This window comes from Scardinius erythrophthalmus, assembly GCF_964197995.2.
Source record: "Scardinius erythrophthalmus genome assembly, chromosome: 17".
In the NCBI taxonomy this organism is placed as follows: domain Eukaryota; kingdom Metazoa; phylum Chordata; class Actinopteri; order Cypriniformes; family Leuciscidae; genus Scardinius; species Scardinius erythrophthalmus.
In genome coordinates, this window is record NC_138237.1 from 14,122,614 (window position 1) to 14,135,180 (window position 12,567).

At 37.6% G+C, this 12,567-nt stretch overlaps 1 protein-coding gene across 1 annotated transcript in view; it reads left to right on the plus strand.

The window, feature by feature from the left end:
• The first annotated feature begins 196 nt into the window (after nucleotides 1–196).
• Nucleotides 197–12,567, plus strand: part of ptpra (protein tyrosine phosphatase receptor type A) — a 32,761-nt gene continuing 20,390 nt past the window's right edge. The window contains exon 1 of the mRNA XM_081391245.1: nucleotides 197–586. The gene's annotated coding sequence lies outside the window, so the exon portion shown is untranslated. The remainder of the gene's footprint in view (nucleotides 587–12,567) is intronic.

The window sequence follows — 12,567 nt, forward strand, 5'->3', positions numbered from 1 at the left end:
ATTTTAAGAGGCTAGATACATTTCTAGAATCTAAAAGAATTCTCCAGTTGTGCTGTTCTCCGACTACTCTCCATGCAATACTTCAACCGGCCGCATGGTGGAGCATTGCGCCTAATCGCTAATCGCATTCCCCTTTCCTGGAAGCAAGTCGTCCGCCAGATGTCGCGACGTCTCTGCGTGGGAAGAGGAGAGGAGGGGCTTGGCCTGGGAATCCGCTGCTTCCCATTCCAGGCGCAGGGGCACAACATGGCGGATTAGGAGGCGACCGACGCGCCCGGATACAGCGAACAAATCGTGGGATACCGATTCCCCGTGTCGTGGAGAGGGCAGGAATATTGGCTTTTCGGAAAGCTAACGCACACCTTTAAGAATTTCCGAGACATGCATTTTGGATACCAGTAAGCGCCTTCGTTGCTTTGCCCAACTCCAAATTGGCTGTCTGTCCGAGATCATTCCTATCACCCAGGCCCCCCACCCCGAACACACTCTCGGTTCCTGGGGTGTGGAGACAGGGGCCGGGGAAGTGGAAAACAATCGCACTTTATCTGGAACACCGGGCTCCGTAGTGCGGGACAGGGCTGTCAAGGTGAGTTACATCGCTGCTTCTCTGAGTATATTAACAGCGCAAACTTCTGTTCATCGCCTCAGTTTGTCTGATATGTATCCCTTGTGTCACTCAGGTTTTGTCACGTTTGTGGGTCGTCTAGCCAAAGAAAGCAAAGCCCTTTGTGGCACATCCGAGACCCAGACGCAGATTTATGTAATGTTTACGCACCGCGCAAGGATGTTTTGGGAGCGCATCCAATAATGTTTGAAGCAACGCGAACATTTGCCGAACTAGCTGGGAGGCAAGGAGGGAAAATGGGGGGGGGGGGGGGGGGTCTGCCGAGAAAAGGAGGGGGAGAGGAAGAGAGAGAGAGCGAGACACGCATAGCTTTTAGTGGAAGTCAGGCAGATTGTGCGCCAGAACGCAGGCGTGATTTCTGACTGGATACAATGGAACGTTATGAAAGATTCATGACTTGATACATAGTGTCGATGTTAATGGCTCAAGACTGGATAGGTTGTGAAAATAAAAGTGATTTCTGACTAGAAAATTGTTGCTATGATGGACAATTGTAGCAGTCTTTATAATTTATGACTTGATGCATTGTAGCAACGTGAATGGAATTTGAGATATTGCAGCAAAACAAATGGTTCAGACTGGTTTCAGAGAAAAACTATTAATGCTTCTGGATATTGTACCAATATTAATCATTCATTTCTAACTGTATAAACGGTAACAGTATACATGATTTAGGACTCGGTACATAGTTACAACATTATTGATGGTTCTTCTAGACCGGTTAAATAGTTGCAATATTAATGCTTCCAGATTGAATATTAAACCAGTATTCAGTATATCTGACTGGATACATTACAGCAATATAAATAATTTCTGACTGGAATATATTGTTTCAATATCAATATTTTGATAATATTAATGGCCTCAGACTAGATACAGTGCAGAAATTTAAATAAACTCATAAATAAATTATGACTAGATACATTGTAGCAATATGAACCATTTCTGAATGCTTATCTGTTAATAAGAGGCTAATAGATAACCATCAGTAAAAGTCCCGGACTGGATACATTGTTGCAATGTATATATATATATATATATATATATATTTTTTTTTTACTTTTACATTTATTTCAGAAATTATTTAAATTGCTACAATGTCCTACTACAATGTAATTTCTGAAATAAATTCTGACTGGATGCATAGTAATGTGAATGGTTTATTCATTGATATTTTTGTAACAGTTTGAATGTTTCTGAACTGGGTACATTTTACAAATATGTACGATTTCTGACTGGTTCCAGACTGAATACATTGCAGCATATGCTATCTGACTGGACACATTGTAGCAATATTAATCATCCCAGACTGGATACATTCTAAACATTGTAACAATAACGAATGGGAAGACAATGGCAGTCCAGTGGGTTCGCGTCACGCGCTGTAAGTCAACATATTGATCAGCGCTTTGTCGCTACATGTTTTTAAAGAGTGAGCTATGTGTGTGTGTCCAGGGGAGGGGGGACGCGAGGGAGTTGGTAGATTGTATCTCACAAACACAGGAATTATGTCACTTAGACGTCCTGTCAAGTGCTCTATATTCATTGTCTGCACTTAGGTGAGAGTTGCTATTCTAATTCGCCCTTTTCTGCGTTATAAATAGGAGTTTTACTTCTATTCGACGTTAGTTTGCGCGCCACTGCAGTGCTAGCATGCCTAGGGAATACTGGATTGAGAATTTAACTATCTTTGGCCTCTGCCACTTGATATGTTTGTGTCTTGTGTGAATGGTCATATATGTAAAAAAGGTTATGGAGCACTGTGTGTATATAAAGACTGTATATAAATGTTTCTATATTGTTTGTTCACCTTTTGAAGGTGTGAGAAATAGGCCTAACTAAAATAAAGTAGGTTCCCTCTCTCTGCTGCACTCATGGTTAGCTGATGCAGTTTACCTCTCTCTATATAGGATATGTATTTTACCATCCGCACATGGTAGAAGACTGTTGAATGATGTATCTTGACACATTAATATTGAGACTATAGTCAAGTCACTTTTGTTATATGGCTGTTAATTCCATTCAAATAGTTTCAAAACTGATTCACTGCAATTAACAGAAAAAAAAAACAGCTTTAGTTTTAGCTGTAAAGCAGCTCAGCTACAGAAGACATTGGTGCAAGTTTTCAGCTCAATTCAGATTCAGTATTGGTTCAATAACAGTCTTGCAAAGTTCATCAGTTATGAAACAACTTAAATTTGAACTAAAGCAACTCTACAGAACATGGTAGTGTCATTATTCAGCTCAATTTATGTCCAATGTTGATTCAGTTCAGTTCAATGTGTCTATTGCAAAGTTCAATTATGAAATGACAACAGCTCAGTCTCAGTTTTGCAATCTCCTCCGAGAGTGTCAGTACAGTCAGATCAATAATATTTTCTCAATATTAGTTGTCTTTTATTTGAGCAAGCCAAATGTGACAATGGCAAGGAACCAAAGCTTCGCAGAATCGGAATAACATATTTTGTACATTTTGTTCTTAACAATTCAGCCAGTGTCATGTCATTGTACATTTGATGTATTGGTCTATTCTTACCCTGCTTGGGTTTCTCTATCGACTTGTCCTGTTTGGACCTGTTATTACTTCTCCCTGCAATCCATGAGGTTATGAAATAGACCTGCACTTTTGGCAACGAGAGATGACACCCTATAGTTCTCCCACAGCTTAACTTTTGCGATGATCCAACCATCTTGGATCCTGCAATACTTCTGTGGGTTTTTATCACAGTAATTATCACAGACATTAGGTATATTTTACACACATTCTGACACAATTCCAACAATAGTGCATGTCTGAGTATGTGTTTTTTTTATTTTTTTTATAATAGACATTGAATGTTAATTCCAGAAAGGTTATTCTTCATGAACATGCCCTTTTTTTGTTACACTCGTGTCACGTAAAGCAATATAGACATGAATGCACGCCTAATATGTGCTGATGGCAAGATTTGTGTTTCGTCTCAACCCGGTCTTGATAAGAAGCATGCATTTTTTTAGCAAAATAAACATTTTATAAACATTGCATGTAATGCTCAATTTGTCTGTAGCATCCTCAAAGCATCCGCATTGTTAGAAACCCAGTCATACTATTGAATGGTCATGCAACATTTTTTCATTTTCCCCCGAGACGAGAGAAATCTGTATTTACCTCTTTACACTTCCTCCTACAATGACGCAAAAATCGTCATTTTGCGTCATTGTAGGAGGAAGTGTCAGAGGGGGGGATTTCTGTTAAGACTACAAGCACTAGATCCACCCTTTCAAATCCGCCCATAGGGGGTTGGACCTAATGCGCTAACAGACCTATCACAGATCAGTGCGAGTGCGTTTGATTTCAACGGCAGAAACCTGCAGAAAACAGGGACGTAGAAAGCTGAGTTAGTAGGGGTTACCATACTCTATTTCCCGGACATGTCCGGCCGTCGAGATCGACAAAAATGTCCGGGATTCAGCTTTTGCTTTCTGCGGTCGCCATCCATTGTTTACATGCTCACCTTTTGTTTCAATCTAACTGAATTCACCCCGATTGGTGAATCTGAATGTAATGTTTACATGAATGCTAAACAAGTGATCGGTTGATTTGCGTTTTAACATTGCTAAGAAAATACCCGCACCTCCGTGAGAGATAGCCCATGAGACCGGTGCATCTCACAGGCGCGCTCATCAGTAATCACAGTAATACAGGGAGCAGGACGAGGCTAGCGCCGCGGGAAAAAGACGCGAGGCCGGTGGCGAGATCGGTTGAAAGACGCGAGGCCGGTGGCGTGATCGGTTGATGTGTGTTTTACCATTGCTAAGAAAATACCTGCTCCTCCGTGCGAGATACGAGAACAGTGCCTCACAGGTGTCGGTCGTCAGTAATCACGCCACCGGCCTCGCGCCGTTCTCCCGCGCCCCTCAGCCTCGTCCTGCTCGCCACAGTAAACATGATGAATGGCGACTGTAGAACGCAAAAGCCGAATCCCGGACATTTTGGGCAAACTCGTCACGGAGACTCACTCGTAGCCTAGCCTTGCCTTGATGTTTTTGTTTTCAACTGCGCTGTCTTACCGGTAGGCGTGGCTTGGGAGTGGCCTTGTAGGGCAGCGAAGCAAGTGCATTCTGGGAGTTGTTGTCTTTCATCCACATAAGCCAAAAATACATTTTCTGGCTTTTCTCAGTCTAGAAAGCTCCAAATTCAAAAATAATTTCACATTTCTTCTACATAAATGACCCACTTTCAATACACATTCATGTCTCCACGGGTGAAATGACCCTTTAAAGGGACGGTTCACCCAAAGTCATTATTTACTCACCCTTTTTGAACATGCATGACTTTCTTTCTTTGATGGAATATAAAAAGTCAAATGATGAATCGCGATTAATCGCATCCAAAATAAAAGTTTGTGTTTACATAATTTATGTCTGTGTATGGAGTATAATTATTTTCTATATATAAATACACACACATGCATATATATATATTCAAGAAAATGTGTTATATATAAAATATTTATATATAATATAAATTATATATAATATAAATATATATACACAGTATATACATGCAAATATTTCTTAAATATATACATGCATGTGTGTATTTATATATAGAAAATAATTATACACCGTACACACACATGTATTATGTAAAAACAAACTTTTATTTTGGATGCGATTAATCGCGATTAATCGTTTGACAGCCCTAGAATGTCCTAACTAATATTTTCAAGACAGTGAAAGTGAATTAGTATTGGAGCAAAAAAAGCATCATAAAAGTGCTCCATATGAGCACATTTTTAATTGATTATGAGGAGTTCATGAAATAAGTAGCGATGTACAAATTGTGATAATTTTGTAACAAACTTCTAATCATTTTTTTTATCCACGTAAATCAGTCAGATGATCCATTTTAGAAACCTTTTTACTATATTACTATTCACAAATCAGGCAATAAAGTTAACATATCGCTAGAAGTGAAGGTTATCAATAAATGACGACTTTTTTTTGTTTGTTTTGTTTGTCACAAAAAGTCGTAAAGCTTTAGAAAACTTGAAATATAAGTCCTGAACCTTTTTTTGATGCTTGGTGATTTTGCATCAATTTTGAAGCTTGACAATCCTAGTTTTCATTCACTTTCATAATATTGAAAACCAAGCCAGGATATTGTACCTTTTGTGGAAGAAAGAATACAGGTTTGAAATGACATGAGGGTGAGTAAATATAGTGATATAACGTTATTTTTCCTCAAATTCTTTGTCGACTCTGAGAGAGAAAGGCACGAGCTTTGAGAAAGCGCTCTTTCGGATGTCCACTGTATGTGTGTAGACACACTGTGTGGCTCAGTCTGACTGTGTGCTAAATTCTGACCTCATCTGTGCCACTTCCTGCCCTCTGTGTGTGATGTGGTTAGACCAGAGCATTCTCTGGGAAACCCTGACACAAGACTGCAGGCAGAACACCACACAACCCTCCTCCTCCCCCAAGATGGGTCAAAGGTATCTGTTTACCTTGACTTCAGTACTTGTTTGCACATAATTCCTCAAGTCACACTGTGGAAATGATTAGGGATCAAATAAAGACAAAAAGTCTTCAATATAGCTATTGTATGTGACTCTCAGGTTAACCACAATTCCTTTTTTTTTGGCTGATTTCTCATTTTAGCCTGCATTTTTCTGTTTCATGCTTCTAACGGCTATTTTGTTCATTATTCTAACCATTAATATCTGAAGTGATACAGAAACTATACACTGTCGAACAAGTTTAAAAATATATATATATTTTATGTTGTCTCTAATGCTCTCAAAGGCATTTTATTTGATCAAAAATACAGTAGAAATGGTAATATTGATAAATGTAATTACAATTTTTAAATATCCGTTTTCTATTTTAATATATTTTAAAATGTAATATATTCCTGTAATGGCAAAGCTGAATATTTGGCATCATTACTCCAGTCTTCAGTGTCACGTGATCCTTCAGAAATCATTATAATATGCTAATTTGCTGCTCAAGAAACATTTCCTATTATTATCAATGTTAAAATCAGTTGTGCTGCTTAATATGTTTATGGAAACCATGAAACATATATTTCCAGGATTCTTTGATTTAATAGAAAGTTCTCAACAACTAAAAAAGTATTAATTTCCTTTAAAAAAAAACGTAAAGAATACTGCCCCCAAACTTTTGAACGTTTGTGCATATTTAAATATGCTATTCTGAAAATCATAACAATATTTATTGTGAAATAAAAATTATTTACTGTCCAATTCCATGATCTTATCTTTCCTTTCAGAAATAAATCACATTATGGACATGTTATCATAACAATAGGATATCATTTACTTAAGTCTAAGAAGAAACTAAACGAAACAGGTTTTTAAACAGTTGTGTATGGCTTAATGGACTATCATTTGTATGCATTTATGTATATACCAGAAAATGATATTAAAGACTATATCAAAGTAAGAGCTAAAGTTATGCCTAGGAACTAGAAAACGGTGTCACAAACATCATGCCAAATCAAGGATTTTAGTGAACTAGCCAACAAAAGAAGTTATAGCCGTGGCCAGACCGAACCTTTTTGAGTTTTCTGTGGTGTGGAATTGTAGCAATCACGGTCAGTTGTGTTCATCTGAGCTGAGAGTGTGTTTTGTCTTTCTTTAGATCAGTGTTTTTTGGTGTGCGTTTACTAGAGAAGGAAAATTCTCCCTTAGCCATTTTGTAATCAGGTAACTTGAGTAAATCATTAGATCCCGGCTCATCTGAATGAGTTGCTGGAAGCGGTGCTCAGGAAGTTGCCGGAATGGCAGGATGTGTGTGTTATGAAACACCATCAGAGTTTTCTTCTTGTGACAGTGTCATCTTGCCTGTCCGCTAGGCTGTCCCAGTTTGAGGGAGATGAAGAGAGGCATTGAGATTATTCCTGTCACACTGCACTCTCCTCCAGGGTGCAGAGCAGCGTATTAATAAACTGTGAATGGGGACAGACAGATACCCATTATCTCTCCATAGAAAATGCTCTCTGGCTGCAGAAAGGACCTCCATTGCAGCATTCTCTGCTACCTCAGTGGGCATTGTATTGATCAGGGCAGGGGTGGGGAACTCATTTGGGGTCGGGGGCCACATTGGCAGAATATCACACCAGGCAGGCCGAGAACAGTCAGAACAGATCAAATGTAATATTCTGAGGTATATAAAATGCTACCACAGCTAGCAAACAACATGGAGGATGAAAGGAAATTTACATTATAAGGAAAAACAACGAGAATCTGAGATTATCAGACAGATGTTATTGAATGAGTACAAGGCAACTAAGTAGATTAGTCTCTATATCTGTAAAAAGTGTAAAAAATAAACAAACAAAATGTTAAAAGCATAGGCTACCCTACTACGCACAATAAGAAGCTCTTTACTTGTAAATATATATAAAGATACATGTCTATAGCTTTGACTGTAATTTAAAATAAGAGAAAACAGACGAAATCGCAGAATACAGTCATAAAATATGTACAATATAACGCAGAATGTCATGGAATTTGGCAGATTTTGGATGAATAAATCAAAAGTAGGGCTGTACACTTAAAGCTGCAGTCCGTAACGTTTTTTGGGTTAAAAATTATCTAAAATAAGTTTTTGTGCAAGTACATAACCAGCCAGTGTTCAAAACTATCTGCTTGCCTTAGCTCGATTTAAAACGGTAAGCTTGTAATAATGTTTTTAATTCCAGTGGTACTGGTGGATTTCCGCGGGAAATTCGAGCATGTCTTTGCGTCATTACGTCACATCTGTACACATAAAGAAGGAGTCTCGGCTAGTCGGCTATATTGTGTGTGAGGATGTTGGAGGTGGAGATTTATTGCCTTTTCTCACAGCACTTGATATAATTAAACTTATCAATTTGATGGCAGACCCAGAAAGGTAAAAACGACAATCACCAGTGACAACTGGAGATTCACCCATTGTAAAATGCAAAAGACTTCGGACTTCGGAGTGGCTACAGAAAAAAAGAGACTGCAACCGGGCTCATGCGGAAACAAGGATAAATATTGGAAGGGCTTTTGAAAGGTGGTGTGAACTCCGTGTTTTGTTATAGAATCAAAACGGACGCAGAGACGGCTTTTTTTCTGCTGGATAGGTAAGACATTCCAATGGTTCAATTATGTAACAGTAGCGCACTTGTTGACTTAATTCATACAGTTACGGAGTAGCGTTACTGAACTACAGGTAACTCTAATACACATTAAATGTAGTCACGCAATGCTGATGTTGTTAACATTAACAATTTGAGAACAAAGTATTTGCACGGTTTGACGTGATATGATAAGCGATCGTTAGATTTAATCAGCACGATTTACTGCAATGCTTTTTTCCCCTTAGTTGGTCAGAACAAAAGTGGATGTTACTTATTCAGACAACATTTTCCGGTGAAAATTCTTATGTTGGTCATACTTCCACAAAGTAGAATCTGTGATTCCGACTGACAGTATCCACACTGGCGCGGTGACTAACCGCGCTGTGCCATGCCGAGGCACAACCCACGTAAAGTTGATAATTCCGCGAATAACCGCAATTGCAGATTTTGAACAGAGATGGCGACAAAGAGGAAAAACTACAGACTGCAGCATTAAATTGTGAGATGTTCTAGTGTCTGTAAATGTTCTAGTGCTAATAGACTATTTAAATATGAATGCATCTCTGCGTGAATGAGTGACGTGGTTTTATCTCCTCTACATACACAACAAAAGTGCATTTCTAAGAGATGACTTTACTAACGTTTCACCATTTATTTGATTAAAAAACTATCATATCATCACATCACACCATATACACACAGAAACTCAAAGATCTTTACGACAACCCATCACAATAAATGCTAAATTAGTTTAAATTTAAGAAATTGTGACAAATTTTACTATTGTACAGTAGAATGTACTTTTCAAAAAGAATAATTATAAATAATAAAAAATTGTGGGATTTTCCTTAAATAAAGGTTTCTTCCATGTTTTTATTTTAATGTTGTGCAGCACCTTGTTTACCAAACATAAATAAATAAAATAAATTGGTAAATGTTAATTTGATTACGTTTTAAATGATTATTTAAATTGTTAATGTTTTATGCCTTCGTTTGATTTTGTAAGTTTAATTTAACCAATTAAACTTTTTGTAAGTTTAATCTAATAAATTACATGGTTTTAAAAATTTAATTTAAACCATTAAAATGTAATCTATAAAAATTAAAACAGAAAAAAATTAATTTGGGAAAAGTGAAACAGATATATAGGGCCCTGACTGATTCCCTGACCCAAACTCGACTGCAGTAAATAAAGAGTGTCTTGACTTTCTTTTAGTGCTGCCCCCGACTAAAGATAACTTAAAAATATATACTTGCCATCAGAAAATGGTTTCAGTTTCAGGTTTGAGAAATAATATTATATGTATCATTGTTCTATTTTACAGAGAAATACTACAACCATAATAATAAGCATTTAAAATATAATTTAAGCGCTCACTGCATAAAACTTGCTCAGCACACCGGCAAAAGTAATGAATATGAATGTGTCTGTCAGTAAAAAATAGCAAGGAGACTGTCTGGACATTTTAATAATTTATTAATAAACGAGCAATTTCTGAATCAGTGTCGGCTGCAAATATGAAGTTGATGAAGCTGACTAAACAACTTCTCGTTGACTAACATTTTAGACAACTATTAGGGGGCAGCCCTTCTTTTCCACTCTTGTGTTCTTAAATTTGTGGTTTCTAAAAGCATACATATAGCACACTCCACCTGTTCACAGGTTGGTAATTCAAAGAATAGTGGTACTGTTTATTGTGACAGTTTTGCCTTGCTGTAAAGGATGTGGAAAAGAGGAACACGACATGACTACTAGAGCCTTTTCTTATGAGATGCTATCAAGTTTGAGAGTTAGAGCGATAAAGAGAGCAGTAGTAATATGTGTTAGTTTAGCTGTATTTAAAGCATGATTCCTCTGGTATGTGTTAAGAGCTGCACAATTAATCAGTCATCAGTTTTGGCCGTTTCAAGACAGAGTAACTGCACATGCAATAATGGGCTGTCATCGTGTTGCTAAGGTGTTCTTAGCTTACGTAGTTGTTACTTCCCCAAGTCAAAAGAGTATCTAATCTTTTTTATTTTTTTTTAAATGTACCTCAGGTCCCTCATCCAATCAACTTTATGGGATGTTTTATCATCCACTAGGTGAAAATCACAATCCTGATTGGTTAGAAACGTAATATCACACCTATACTCAACAAGCTGAATGATTTGAGTTATGGCTTGTGTACATGAAGGGATTTGACCTGCACAGAATTTATCTAAATTTATTCAGATTTAATTTAGTTGTTCACTTTGCAATGCATTTCGCAGTGTTTTTTTTCTTTCCTCATTTCGACTATTGGATGTAGTATTGTTGCTCAAACAGTAAACCATAGCACTGGTAATGCCAAGGTCATTGGTTCGATACCCAGGGAGTGCTTAATGTTTGGGGTCTGTAAGATTTAAAAAATAAAAAATGTATATAAATGTATACTTTTATTCAACAAGGATGCAAAAGTGACCATTATTAATTTGAATGTTACAAATGTTTTGTTTTCTATATGAAATATGTTGTTCTTTTTAACTTTCTATTAATTAAAGAATCCTGAACCAAAATGTATCATGGTTTCCACAAAATATTAAGCAGCTCAACTGTTTTCAACACGAATAATAATAAGAAATGCTTCTTAAGCAGCAAATCAGCATAGAATGATTTCTGAAGAATCATGTGACACTAAAGACTAGGAATGATGCAGAAAATTCAGCTTTGCAAATCACAGGTATAAATTACATTGTAAAACATATTAAACTAAACAGTTTTTTACTGTATTTTTGATTAGCCTTGGTGAGACTTCTTTCAAAAACAATGAAAAGTCTTACCGACTCCAAACTTTATTTTGGTAGTGTAAGTTTATTCAGATAACAATGTTTCAAATGCAGCATGTAAAGCACCTTTATCTTAAAACAATCATGTTGTTCCAAATCGCTATGACTTCCTAACACAAAATTTCCTCATGCAAGACATCATGATGTTGTGAGTAAATGATAACCATTTAAATTTTTGTGCGAACTGTTCCTTTAACAACAAGAAGAACTATAAAGGTCAACTTTATCTCATTTCAAATCTGGTGCAACTTAACAGGAACAATTTGTGCAAGAGAGCAATGTGCAACCTATGCGTTAGTGCACTTTCGTGTTCTGAAAACCCTCTTTCACTCTGAGGTGCGATGTAGATATTCTGCACACGCCCAACGTGCTCGTCCTTTAGGAACAAGCCTCTTGGTGGAGCTGGAGACGGGCCATTTGTGCACTTAAAAATAAATGATGTCAGATCTCAGAGGAAAACCCCTATTATGGGTGTCATCTATTAGAGGTGCGCCATTTCCTCTGTAACTCACTAAGATGATAACCATGCCTGACTCATCAGTCCTGAAACAAGCGGATGGACAGCTTGCATATACATATTCGAGTGATTTGACTGAAAGTAAAATTGTGTAATCACTTGGCACATTTCCTAAAAGCTGTTTTACTTTCCGTGATGTGTTAGTTAGGTGAGGGTGTGGCGCCTTTTGGGCTGAATGACGGATCTGGCAGACAATCAGACAGACGGTGAAGGAAGGAAGGAAGGAAGCAATGTGCTCTCTCGGGTTTACGGCTTTCCTGCCAACTCCAGAAAGAGAGATGGGAACAGATAGAGACCGACGATTAATGTATAGAGCGAGAGAGGAGAGACGAGACCATCTGTCCCTCCCATCTGAAGGATTTCTGCAGGCTCAGCCCAAAACAGCTCAAATCGTTTCAGATTTGCCCTCCACCTGAAGAATGCTCAGCCATGTGCATGCTCAGCCTTTAAACAAATTGTATTTGACAACGAGCTTCTAGAATTCGTGCGGTTGGCTGTAGAATA